Source organism: Artemia franciscana, chromosome 12, assembly GCF_032884065.1.
Source record: "Artemia franciscana chromosome 12, ASM3288406v1, whole genome shotgun sequence".
Taxonomy (NCBI): Eukaryota; Metazoa; Arthropoda; class Branchiopoda; order Anostraca; family Artemiidae; genus Artemia; species Artemia franciscana.
In genome coordinates, this window is record NC_088874.1 from 34,462,692 (window position 1) to 34,475,521 (window position 12,830).

The 12,830-nt window shown below is 33.9% G+C and overlaps 1 long non-coding RNA gene across 2 annotated transcripts in view; it reads left to right on the forward strand.

Annotated features, from left to right (window-relative positions):
* LOC136034206 (uncharacterized) overlaps positions 1-12,830 on the forward strand; it is a 77,323-nt gene that overhangs the window by 28,462 nt on the left and 36,031 nt on the right. The window contains exon 6 of one of the 2 annotated variants that reach the window (XR_010619139.1): positions 956-1,688. The exons of the other annotated variant lie outside the window; for it this stretch is intronic. This is a non-coding gene — a long non-coding RNA (uncharacterized LOC136034206). Of the gene's footprint in view, positions 1-955; positions 1,689-12,830 lie in introns of those variants that run through there. 2 annotated transcript variants of the gene reach the window in all.

Genomic DNA, 12,830 nt, shown 5'->3' on the forward strand with positions numbered 1-12,830 from the left:
TGTTTTGATCCTACCAACCTACAAGTAACAATAAGAAAATGAATAGGGTTTGTAGTCTTACTATATTAGGTTTACTATTTTACTTTTTCGGTCATTTTACAACCAAATACTTCGCCGCTTTTAAAAACACTATTATATCTACAAAACTGCAGCAGTTTTAAACTATTTCTGATTTTCTTTCCGACACCAAATATACAAAGGCTTGGGTAACATATATTCCCATTTCTAAAATCCAAAATAAAAACAGAATTTTTCAACCTAAGATCCTGTCTATTTGTGCACGCAGCGTTAAGTAAACTTCATCTGAGTCACTACTATTTCCGTCAGTCGTTTCCACAGGGATATATCATACTAGGATTCTATTATTAACCCCGTTCTCGACCTAAGCATGACATGGCAGTTTCCTTATTCATCATGAGTCCTACTCCCTGCCTATGCATTCATCATCCCCACCAGAAAAAAAAATCACTTAATTTCATCCTTTTACCCGTGGAATATGAGTTTCTCAGACGTCTAAAGTCAAATGGATAAAGAGGGAAGGCAGAGTTGCGATATGTCGAATTAATATTATTCAATTCGTCTCTCAAATGCTTCCTTTATTTCCTGAATAAACTCATAGAAGTACATGCGTGAGAGCCGGTGGGGGAGGGGGGCTCGAGGCGAATATGACAATAAAATGGTGAATATTTTAAATAGCCATCCATATCATTGCAAATAATCAAAAGTTTCATTTTCCCCTTTCTTCTGCTCACTCCTTGAAATAAACGGTATTTTAACGAAGAAATAATATTTAAAATCAAGGATCATGCGAAAATTAGGCAAAAATTAAGTATTCAGTTTTATAGATCAGCTGTTTTTCCGTCTTTTTGACCTATGAAAGTGGTAGTCATTTTGATATTATCGTTTTTTTGTTGAAAAAGCGAACGGCTAATTGGTCAATATTTTGGTTTTCTAGCGAAAAACCTATGAAAGACGAATAAATTTTTGCTGTTTTGAATAAGTAGACTTGTGCAAGTCTGAGAAACGGCATCTGCCAAAGCCAAACAATTATTAGATGTCGAAAGCTGATACTGATAGTGTACGTATATATTTAACTCAGTAACACTCTGTATTTGTGTCGATTTGGTAGGAAACACTGGGGGCTTAAGGAAAAACTGAAACCCGCTATTTTTATTTTAAATATTTTCTTTGATTTCTTTATATTTAAGTAAAAATCGGTAAAATATAGGATTGGTCGTATACAATCAGATATGTTAGGCCCTTTTCAACGTTATAGCCTAATTGGATGCTTATCAGTTTTTCTAATAGAAGACTGCAAGGGCGACAAAAGTCTTTTACGGGTTCCAAAACAAGTCAAGTTGATGTTTTGAAATTTTGTAATATCGCAGAAAATTGATTCGGGACAATATCTACATCCTGGCTTGGTTCTAAGAACAGACTCACTTCAAAATTAAGCGAAGCTCAAATTGCCCCTAATCCTTTCCCAATATAAAATCCATATGGAAATGAATATAATGTATAGAAAAATTTTAATTGAGAATTTGACATTGTAATGGGAAATCAGCCAATTGAAACTGGAATGCCAGAAAGTTTTATCGTTTCTGGCGTAAGTCTTCCATCTGTTAAAACTGGTTTTTATGGTTGTAACAATAGGTGTTACTTAATAAGGAACAAATCTGGCCCATATTGGCACGGATTTTGAAAATGATGATATATATATATATATATATATATATATATATATATATATATATATATATATATATATATATATATACATATATATATATATATATATTGAAGAACCTTTCGTTTTATTAATCACCCCACCCCTCCGCAAAATCTGAATGATTATTCTCTATGATAGATGATGTGAAATATAATCACTTTACTGGGTTTTATTGAATATAATTTGAACCAACTTGGCTAAATCAAGCTTAAAAACAAGCATTTATAGGAACCGTAAATTTCATATTAAAATAAATAATCAAGTTAAAGTTAAAACAACAGAAATTACAGAATCAGTAAGACTAACATGACGTATCAATTCAAAATACCTGGACCCCGATTTCTTAATCCTGAAAACGAATTTTACTTTGAGGGGTGATTTTTTGTTTTTTCATTTCCTAAAGAATAAATAGTCATATTAACGAAATAAGTTTACTCCCCTACAAAGTGTTTGAAGGGGTTTTGCCTCCAAAATTTGAAGTACTCCCTCTAAAATTTGAAAAGATTCAAATTTGAAAAAACAGCAAAGTAATTCAATTATATAAAAATCTTTCTAGAAGCGAAATTTATAGGATTCGCTGTTTATTACTGATCTTGAACTTTGTCAAATTAGCAATAACTGATTGTATAATCCAAACATATGATTAGATATATAATTAATGATTATTTATATGTCGTAAACCACTGGAACTGGATATACTTGACAATATTGTGGGGAAGAATGGTCTCATCAAGGGAATTTAACTATTTCATACTTCATCAAGGATACTCAGCGATGAAGAAATCGAGAAAGCTCGGTAGGTTACATGCATTGTGATTATTCCTAATCTTTGTAATTCCGATATTTTCCGATAATTTCCGATATTTCCTGAATTTTCTGATAGATTTCTGTTGAGCCAGTTGCTGATGTCTATTCTATTTATCTGATATAGAATTTTAGTGTATTAAAAAAAATATAATATAGAAACTTTGTTATTTATGTCGGTTGTCTTATAAATGAGGTTGCTTTAATGTAACAGCAGGTTGGTTGACATCATCCTCCACTTTTCAAATTTTCATGTAACTTTTGGCATAGTTTTTTTTTGTTACGCATTTTTTCATCAAAGAGTTCTATTAGGTTACGAGAGATTCCATAAATTAATGGATATGTAATGTTATTTTTAGCAGCTTCACTGGGTCTTAAAAGCACATTAGCCATTTGAAGGTGGTTAAAAATCATATTCAAGGATTTACGATTGAATACCCTTTAAATTTAGTTTTCTGATAAATTTTTCTAGCGGTTTTGAATCTGAAAATATTATGATTATTGATGGTTTTATCATTGCTTGCTTTGAATGAAGCTAAAGTAAAACACGAGTTCAAGTCTCGGATTTCTTTGAACCTTTCAGACAGGAAGTGACGTCCAATAAAAGACGAAACCAGTTCATTTCAATATTTTGGAGGTGGAAATGCAATTTGAACAAGCAAGCAGCAACTTCCCAATGATTTGTCGGCTCCTCTTTTCTCCAGAAAATGGAGGACTCCTCAGCGAATACATACAATGTTGAAAGGTCCCAATGATTTGTAATTTAAACTTGTGTAGTTTACTTCATCTTTGTAGGTATATAGTGGGTTTTTTCCATAGCTTGTTGGTGTCAAAGATTGAGATGGTGTTATTGAAACATAATTTTTCTTCCTTCTTCATTTTCAATTTTGACTCGTTCTGATTCTCACTGTGGCATGTATTTTAACGGCAAAATTCTTGGTTCTTCAATTTTTTTGGGCACGTTCTGATTTTCACTCGGTACCGATTGTCTTTTAACCACGCAGTTTGCTGTTCAAATTATCTTGCGTAGTTCGTAGTCTTCTACAATTTTGTTTTTAACTTGTTGCAACAGTCGTTTTCGTAAGTATTCTGACTACTTGTTGCTTTGTTCTTCATATTCTTTTGTCATTACATTAGGCATTTTTTCAATGATGCTCGCCTTAGCTGCTTGGATTCGTCTTCACTTTTCATGGTCCAGGCTGTCCACCCACCCTTCCCACTGTGATTTATAATTCTCAGGTCATTCTCTTGATCTTGTTTCATTTAATGGTCCAGTTTGTTTACTTTGAACAATTGTTAATTTTTGTTTGTGTCCTCTAGGTGATTTAAAACTACTTAAAAAGCATTCATTGCTTTTCAATAGCATTTTCGAATCGTTCTGATTTTCATTGCATATCTAGTAGCTTTACATTTCTTTGTTCTTCTCTGCCGTTTTGACTCGTTGTAATTTTTGATGCCACTTATCTTTTAACGGTATATTTCTTTGTTCTTCACCTTCGTTTTCGACTTGTTGTAATTGTTGTTTTCTATGCTATTGTTAATTTATGTTTGTCCTCTAGATATTATGAAACTGCTAAAAACACCATTTGTCAATAAAATTATTACGCATAATATTTTATGCCTAACTGTGATTCTTGTGTTATTTGGCATGTGTCTTTGATAATAAAAACGATATATTCTCTCCTGAGATGGAAATGACGTATTTAAAGTCTTAACTGTTTCTATGGAACCCAGTATCTATCTAGCTTGTTTCCTAGGGCCAGACTATTTTCGAGCGAAATTGATGTATAAATTCACTACTATTGATTTTAAAGAGATATGACATGGCAAGAGAGGTCTGCATCGCAGAGGTTAGACATTTGGAAAATGATTTTGTAAAGTTCTAGGAATTGAGAAATAGTTACAGAAGATTTTTACACAATTTTTGGCACTTGCTAGTTTTATTTTAATAAGTAGGGCGGCTGGCAGGGAATGCCAAGTTTGTCCTATCAAAAAGTTTAATTAACATTAAACAATGTAAAGTGTCATTAAGAAAAATTTACCATTTTGGCCAAAAACCATTTTGCACCGTATGATGGTTGGTTTTTCTTTATATACATTTTCCATCACCATTTTCACACCAATATCTTACGAAAACTAAAAGAATCTTATAAAAACAATAAGGATTCACTATTTAAATGTAGTAACTTTTTTATAATCAAATTTACACTAAATATGATTGTTATAAATATGAAAATCTATTTTGAGCTTTAACCAACAATAAAAGACCATTGCCGGAAGATTTTGGATACTTTGTCAGAAAAGACATCCAATTCTTCAACGAACGAAGGTGAGGAAGAACTAACTTCGTTAACCTCTGGACTTGTGTTGCCACTTATTAGATATATATTTTTGTTTGGGTAATGCAATACTACATGATTTCTTCTAGCTATTAAATCTTAAAATTCGTTACTACGAATGTAATCTTCTTTCGGTCTTACAATTAGCTTCTAGCATTAAATTCATCACGTACAATATAGGAAGATGTATTTTTCACATTGTCTAAGGTATTAGACAACTATTGACAACTGTAGACATCTTTTTGACATACCATTGTTAATGGCAAGCTAAGAAACTCGCTTATGGAAGCCAATATAAAGAGAACACTATGATTATGCGACCCTTGATGTATAGAGTCACCGTAAACAACTTAATAACAGGAACTTTATGATGTCCATTAGATTTTATACCACTTTTAACCAATATTTCTTTACTGTAAAACCTCTTTATCAGGATGAAAGTTCGAAAAATTATTGTAATTTGATGATATTATTCCAGATGTATTCGCATAGGCCTCATCTAGTACCACATCTAGTTTATGATCATCTAAGGTCTTATCCAGTGTTACCCTTGGACTATATGCATATTGCAAGTTGATTTGCTGGAACTTGTTGAGTTGCAGGAACTTAAAGTCACAACTTGACTCAAAATGGTTCATGAGAAAAGTTAATGGTACTTTTCATTAAATTGTTTACTTTTTACAATATAGCAATTCCTTGGTCATACTGGGAATGGCCGGTAGGGCAATTATTTGTGTCACACAGGGAATTTGTGGTGCCTTTATCTCCTTATTATTGTCACGGATGTCTGGATGGCTTAGAAGATGTACACGACTAATATACATGTTTTCCTGTGCAATATGGACAATCAGTTATTCCTTTACAATTAATGGATTTGTGACTACCATACAACCAACCTCTGTTGCATCTTAGAAGGTAGACATAGTCTTTGAATTTTTGGAAGACAAGTTTAATCAAGTAATCCTCTTTAAAATAAAAAGAATTGTTTGATCCCCCTATATTTCACCTCCAATGCTGGGCAGGCCTAATCTACGAATTAGGGATATCCAGCTTGTGTGGGGTTTGTACACAGATAATGTGTACATAGTTTTGCGGAATCCTCTTCAGTTGAGGATGGAAGTACAGAGCATCAGTGAAGAAGTGAATTGCCTTGTTATGGTGAGAGCTATGTTATAGTAGTAAATATTTGAATTGCTCCTTTCAAAGAGTAGGGGTTACACATACGAGTGGAAACCGGTGGTAATGTTGACAAAAAAATTACCAACGGTGAAAAACCAATAGAATGGACCAGTTTGAGCTCGAAATTGAGAGGTTTGATCTCGAAATTTAGTGGTTTTTTTTTGTCGTTAAAGTATAGACATTGAGACTGCAATTCATCTTAGGTGCCTTATTCTACTTGGAGCCATCAGTAAAAGTTTTCATATGGTCTCTTAAGTGCTCAGTTTGTCTATGCCAGTCAGGTTTTAGAGTCAGGTTATTATCATCCCTCACTATATTGAACGTCAAGCCCATTACATTTTCGCCTTCTAAAACAAGAGCTATTTTTTTAATGCTTTCAAACTTTTTTGCTATAGGCTGCTTTTACCATTTATTTTTAAATCCTTTAAATATTAAACAGAAAGAGAAATGAACGGTATATACTTGTGCCAAGTAGGAATCAATGATTATGGCTGCGACCAACTGGAAGGCAACAAACAAATATCAAATGAGAAGAAAACTTCCTTCCACACTGTTAGCCAACCCTAAGGCCGGCACTAGCTGGGTAGGTTTTGATTCGCCGCATCTGGTAGATATTAGTAGATATTGTGTGGAAGATGCGAAGTCGAAGCAAGCAAATGAGTAAATACGTGACACCAGGAATATGAAACACCAGATTTCATTTCAACTGTCCTTGTTACTTTAAGAATATTGACAATCGTGACATCCATGATTTTTTATTTTTTTGCGATTATGGTGGGTTTTGAGAACTTTCACTCGTGGGGGAAGGGGGGGGGGTGAAATTTATTTTCTTGGATTGTAATACAAATATTACGTGAATTATATGATTTTCCTGTCATCGAACAAGACGTTTATATGCTCTAGAAATGAATTCATAAATTTGATATCGCTCACATAATTTTTTTTCCCAAATGAAGGCTCTTAACGAATTTTTCCAAGCCTTTGACCTACATAGATGTTATTTAGGTCAGAAAATCCCAGGTTACCAATTTTTTCCGAAAAAATATTGAGCCATTGTCGAGAACAAGCGAACATAAGAAGCGTCGGGTGATTTTCCCCCTACCACGCATTATACTCCTGGCCGAAGGTAGAGGATCAGGAGATGGATCCCTGCGCTATGCAAATCATTTGTCAACATGCAATTTTTTTTATGTCACCAGCTAGAAGCAATATCGTCAAATTTTGGAGCTTTTGTTGTTTGACTCTCAAAAATATTTGTATGAAGTTGCTGTTAAACACATGACCTTTTTACCTTCAATGCTTCCAAAACGTGTTTTTTTCTCTGACACGCAGAAATGTCTTAGCTTTGATTTCATATGGCAAAAAAATATAAATAACACTCTATGACATTCTCGTCAACTTAACTTTTGTTATTTAGCTCTAGCAAAAGAGAGACCATCTAAGCATAGAAAATGGCTTTGAAATAGTTTAAATAGGCTTTAAGTCGTCTGGTAAGAAAATATATAAAAAAATATACATAGTCTTACGTGTTGTGTTCTTTTGGTAAAAGTTGTTATAATAGCTTTCACCCAAAGTAAAGCAAAAATGAATAAAGATAAACAAATTAAGTTAATACTCCCATATAAATTTTTTTTCTAATTTTACGAGTTCGTTGGGTCATACTAGGTGGAGATGGGTGCTTATTTAAACGTTTATACGCGGATTAAACGATTGATGTTTAAACGATCCATAGGAGAAACTCTCCGTCGCGGAATTTTCCGCAGGAGTTAAGGAAGGAATCCATTAAGGAAGGGGATGCGAGTTTTCGGGGAATATTTCCCACAGATGGGGAAAATACTCTGGACCTTAGTTGACTCGACTAGAGTCAAGTAAACCACATGATCTAATCTATTTAATTTCTCTTAAAAATAGATACGTTTTCATTTTTGCGCTGGAGCTCTTCTTCTAGGGTACTACATTTTCGTTCAGTCCATCTTAAACTTTCCCCGTAAGGCTGCATAAAAATCTGACTGTGACCTTTCATTATGAAATACAATAAATTTCAAATAGGATAGCAACTGAAAAAAAAAATATATATATATACTTATTTGCGTTTAAAATAACCCAGTTGGAACATAGAATGGGAACATAGCTGTGTTAGGTAGTGAAGTATTTTCTATCATCTTCGCATGAGGTCAATGCTCAAGTACGGCTGCAATACGAGCAGGAAATGGAAAAACGAAAAACCTACGAATAAAGAAACCCGACATTTGCCTCGTCAATAACAATGTCTCTTTTTCTTCCCCTACGTGGAACACTTCCGAGGACTTTCGGACATGGAGCTACATCTATCTGACACTGAAAACAGACTATATTACACATAATTTCTTCGTTACTTATTATACCCAAGTATGACTTTGGTATAAAAATAACGCACTGTAATAGATATCATAACGCAATATAATAGATAGTATATATTCCGAAGTACCTTCAATCGATAGTATTTCAAATAAAGAATTTAAAAACTGAACAGACATATTATATTTAATTTTGTTTTTCTTTATTTTAAGTATCTAAACTCGTGTTTAAATATATATTGAAGCTCAAAATCCTTTTTAAACTCCTAAAATGTGCAACTTGTTTTTTTGCATGTTTCAAAGGTATATGTAAAAAATTTAAATGTATGCGTAAAGAACTACTTGAAAATATATACCATAAAGATCAAGCCTCAGGAAGGGAAGAACAAATCTTTCCTTTGTCAGGTTTGACGAAATTGATTGTCAAAATTCCGTTTTTCTTTTTGGAATCACATTTGGCTCCTATAAATCTGCTCTCTGAATTTTTACTTTTGGTTCAGACTGATACGATTTTTTTTTTAAAGGAGACCGGATAGCGGATGTCAGATAATCGCAAAAATGAAAAACGGTTAACTCTAAACGTTGAACTGCACAAAAATACTAAGAGACTTTTAAAAGCAAATGCACAGGAATAGGCTAAATCAAGTTTTAGAATCTAGTAAAAACGTTCAAAGGGCTAATTGGGTAAAGCAAATAAGGGTAATAACTACACAAAAAATTACTCATGAGAATAATTGCAACACAAGTTTGCGTAGCATGAAAATCAATTTTCTAGTGAACAATTATGTTTCAGTAGATTGAACTGCTAGAGAAAATTAAATAAAGACTGAGCTGGAGAAACAAGAAGCAAAAAATCAAATATATCTAAGATAATTACTCACTAATTTTTTAAAGATAATCCTGATCATCTACTACTAGGTGAGTTGAGGCACAACATTGTTCAATTGAGAAAATATTCCAAATTATGTAAATTATTTAGATAAATAAGAGATAATAGGGAAAACCCTGATATTTTCGGTTGACTGACGCGGAGCCGAAAGACCCCATTTTGTGAACATGCCTTTACAACTATATTTACTACTGCTTCCACTACTAACAACTAACTGCAGCACAAAGCTGCCCATGGCCAACACAGTGACGAATACTCTTCGTCCACCCCAGCCCATTCAAAGCCTTCCTCTTTACACCATCATAGAGACTTCCAATTTCCCTCTGATCTCTCCTTAAGGCATCATCCCATATCAACTGAAGACGACCTGATCTCTGTTTAGCCCTTGATGATTGGCTAGAAAGGACAATTTTCGGCAATCTGTCATCTTTCATCTACAGAACGTGCCATAGTTATCTCAACCTTTCCAACATTGTAGCTCTTGAACGTGGAGGATTGATCCACATTTTTCTTACAAAGGTTTTGTGGTAGATGAAAATCAGAAAAAAATAGTCTGAAAAATGTTCTTTTTCATTTTTGCTTAGATATACCTTCTATATAATTTGGGTTTTAAATTGAAAACCTGGTTGACAAGCCCATAGTTTTGCAAGAAAAAGTAAGTTAGCTCTGTATGTCAATTTTGTATGAGTTCTCAGACGGGCTTGCTAAATCTCGGGTCATTGATTCTTAATTTTTGGACCTGACAAATTGAATTTTTAGGTTGGATACGTTTGATTGTCCCGTGTTTATACAGGCGAAGTTAGAGGGAATTGTAGGTTTTATGTGAATACATAATTATTATGTTAGTTCCAGTTTATGTTCAGATTTGATAATAGATTGATTGTTGGAGTTGAAATTGGAAATAAAAGTAAGTTAATCTCTACTATTCCAGGGGATTATTTTTCCACGAGCACTTGTGGGGTTAGGAAAAGAATTGTCATTATTGTATCCATCGGAGGGGCCATCCCCCTCCAAGGGTATATTTGTTAGTGGTGACAAAGTCTTGGTACTTCTGGCCAAATATTTCGGCCCTTACTTCCCTCCACAAGTAGTACACCTGGTATACTACCCCTCCTGGTGTAAATATCAATGCAAACGAGCAGTTAGAGCCCTTGAGACCGCTTGACTATGATATACCATACTCTAATGGAAATGAGTTGTGGCACTAGTGACATAATGACATACACGGCCACCGCCAGAATCCCTTACAATAACTTATTTAAATTTCTTTTGCATGTCCTTGTCGTTTTTTGGGCTTCTCTTAAAATTCATATACATGAATATGTACTATTTACTATTTTGCAGCAATACTTACCTCAAAACTAATTTCAGGCTTAGCTACATTGGTTTTGATTGACTCTGTTGCTGTTTGAATGTTTTCCTCGTACAAATTGTTTTAAGAATATTTCCTCTTTTTAATATTTATTGTTGGGTAGCTGCTTTGCAGGCGGTATCCACCACAGTGACGTGACAGGCTTTTATTCATTATTTAGATAGATAATTTATTTTAAAAAAATACAAAAATATAAAAAAAAATGCCAAAAAGCCCTATGGCTTGTGGTGCAACTGAACCTTATTGTCGGTTTTTTTTTTAATGATGCTGCTTAAGTGAAATAGCAGGGTGGTTGATATCATCCTCCACTTCACATTCTTATGCAACTTTTGGCATAGCTGTCTTTTGTCTCGCAATTTTTCTTCAGAAAGGTCCATTAGGCTACAAGAGACTTCAGTAATAAATGGATGTGCAATTTTGTCCTTGCACAACATTGTACGTTTCTATTGCGGAAGGCAATTGTACATTTTCTGTGGATAGATAATTATTATTTTAGTTCAAGTTCATTTTCAGAGTTGATAAAAGTTTGATTGTAGGAGTGGAAATTTGAACTAAAAGTAAGTTCTCTAAAGTAATATCTAATATTGCTTGAGATTATTTTTCCACGAACCCTTGTGGGGTTAGGAACAGAATTGTCATTGAAGTATCTACCAGAGGAGCCTCCTCCAAAGGTATATTCGTTAGTGGTGATGAAGTTTTGGTACCCCCGGCCAAACAGTTCGGGCCTTATTTCCCTCCACAATTATTTCACTTGCTATACCCCCCTCCTCGTGTAAATATCAGTTATGGAGATCAGTTAGGGCGCTAGTGACACAATGCCACACGCGGTCACCGCCAGAATCCCTTAGAATAACTTATTTAAATTTTTATTGTATATCCTTGTCTTTTTTGGGGCTTCACTTAAAATTTATATCCATGGAGATATACTATCTACTAGTTTGCATTAGTATTGACCTCTAAACTAATTTACAGGTTTAGCTACGTTGGTTTTTGATTGACTATTGCTATTTGAATGTATTTGTCGTGCAAAATTGTTTTTGGAATATTTCCTTTTATTAATATTTATGGTTGGGTAGCTGTTTTGTCGGTGGTCTCCCTCACAGCGACACGGCAGGCTTTTATTCAATATATATAGAGATAATTGATTTTAAAAACAATATAAAATAAGGACAGTTTAGCAAAAAGCCTTATGGCTTATAAATTAGTTTGCTTTAGTGAAATTACAGGTTGGTGGACATAGTTCTTCCCTTGTCACATTTTCATGTAACTTTTGGTATAGTCGTTTTTTTGTCTTGCAATTTTTCTTCAAAGAGTTCCTTTAGGTTACGAGAGATTCCATTATTAGATGGATGTACAATGTTGGCCTTGACAGCATCACTAGGGTCTTAAAAGCACATTTAGCCATATAAATGTGGCTAAAAATCATACTCAAAGATTTACGATTCACTTTCCTCTAAATATCATTTTCGGATAAAATTTTTCAGCGGTTTTGAATCTGAACCTATTACGATTATTGATGGTTTCATTATTGCTTGCGTTGAATGAAGCTTAAGTAAAACACGAATTCAAGTCACGGATTTGTTTGAACCCTCAGAGAGGAAGTGACTTCCAATAAAAGACCAAGCCAATTCATTTAAATATTTTGGAGGTGGCAAAACATTTTGAACAAGCAAGCAGCAACTTCCTAATGAATTATCTTTGTTGGCTACTCTTTTCTCGCGAAAATGGAAGACCACAGGAAATATATACAACATTGCAGGGTCCCAATGAATTGACATTTAAACTTTTGTAGTTTATAGCATCTTTATAGGTTTACAGTAAGTTTTGTGCCATACTTTGTTGGCGTCAAAGATTGCGATGGTGTTATTGAAACATATTTTTTCTTTCTTCTTCACTTTCATTTTTGACTCGTTCTGATTCTCTCTTTGCCATTTCGTTTAACAGCAGAATTCGCTTTTGCTCGTTACCGATTATCTTTTAACCACATATTTTTCTGTTCTAATTATCTGGTATAGGTCGTAGTCTTCTACAATTTTGTTTTGTTGTAAGTGTCATTTTCGTAAGTATTCTAACTTCTCGTTGATTTGTTTCTTCCTCTGGGATTCCGTGACGTGAGAAATATTACGCTAAATTTTCCGCATATTTCGCTGATTTTACTGTTCGTATTGGGATAGCTTCTTGG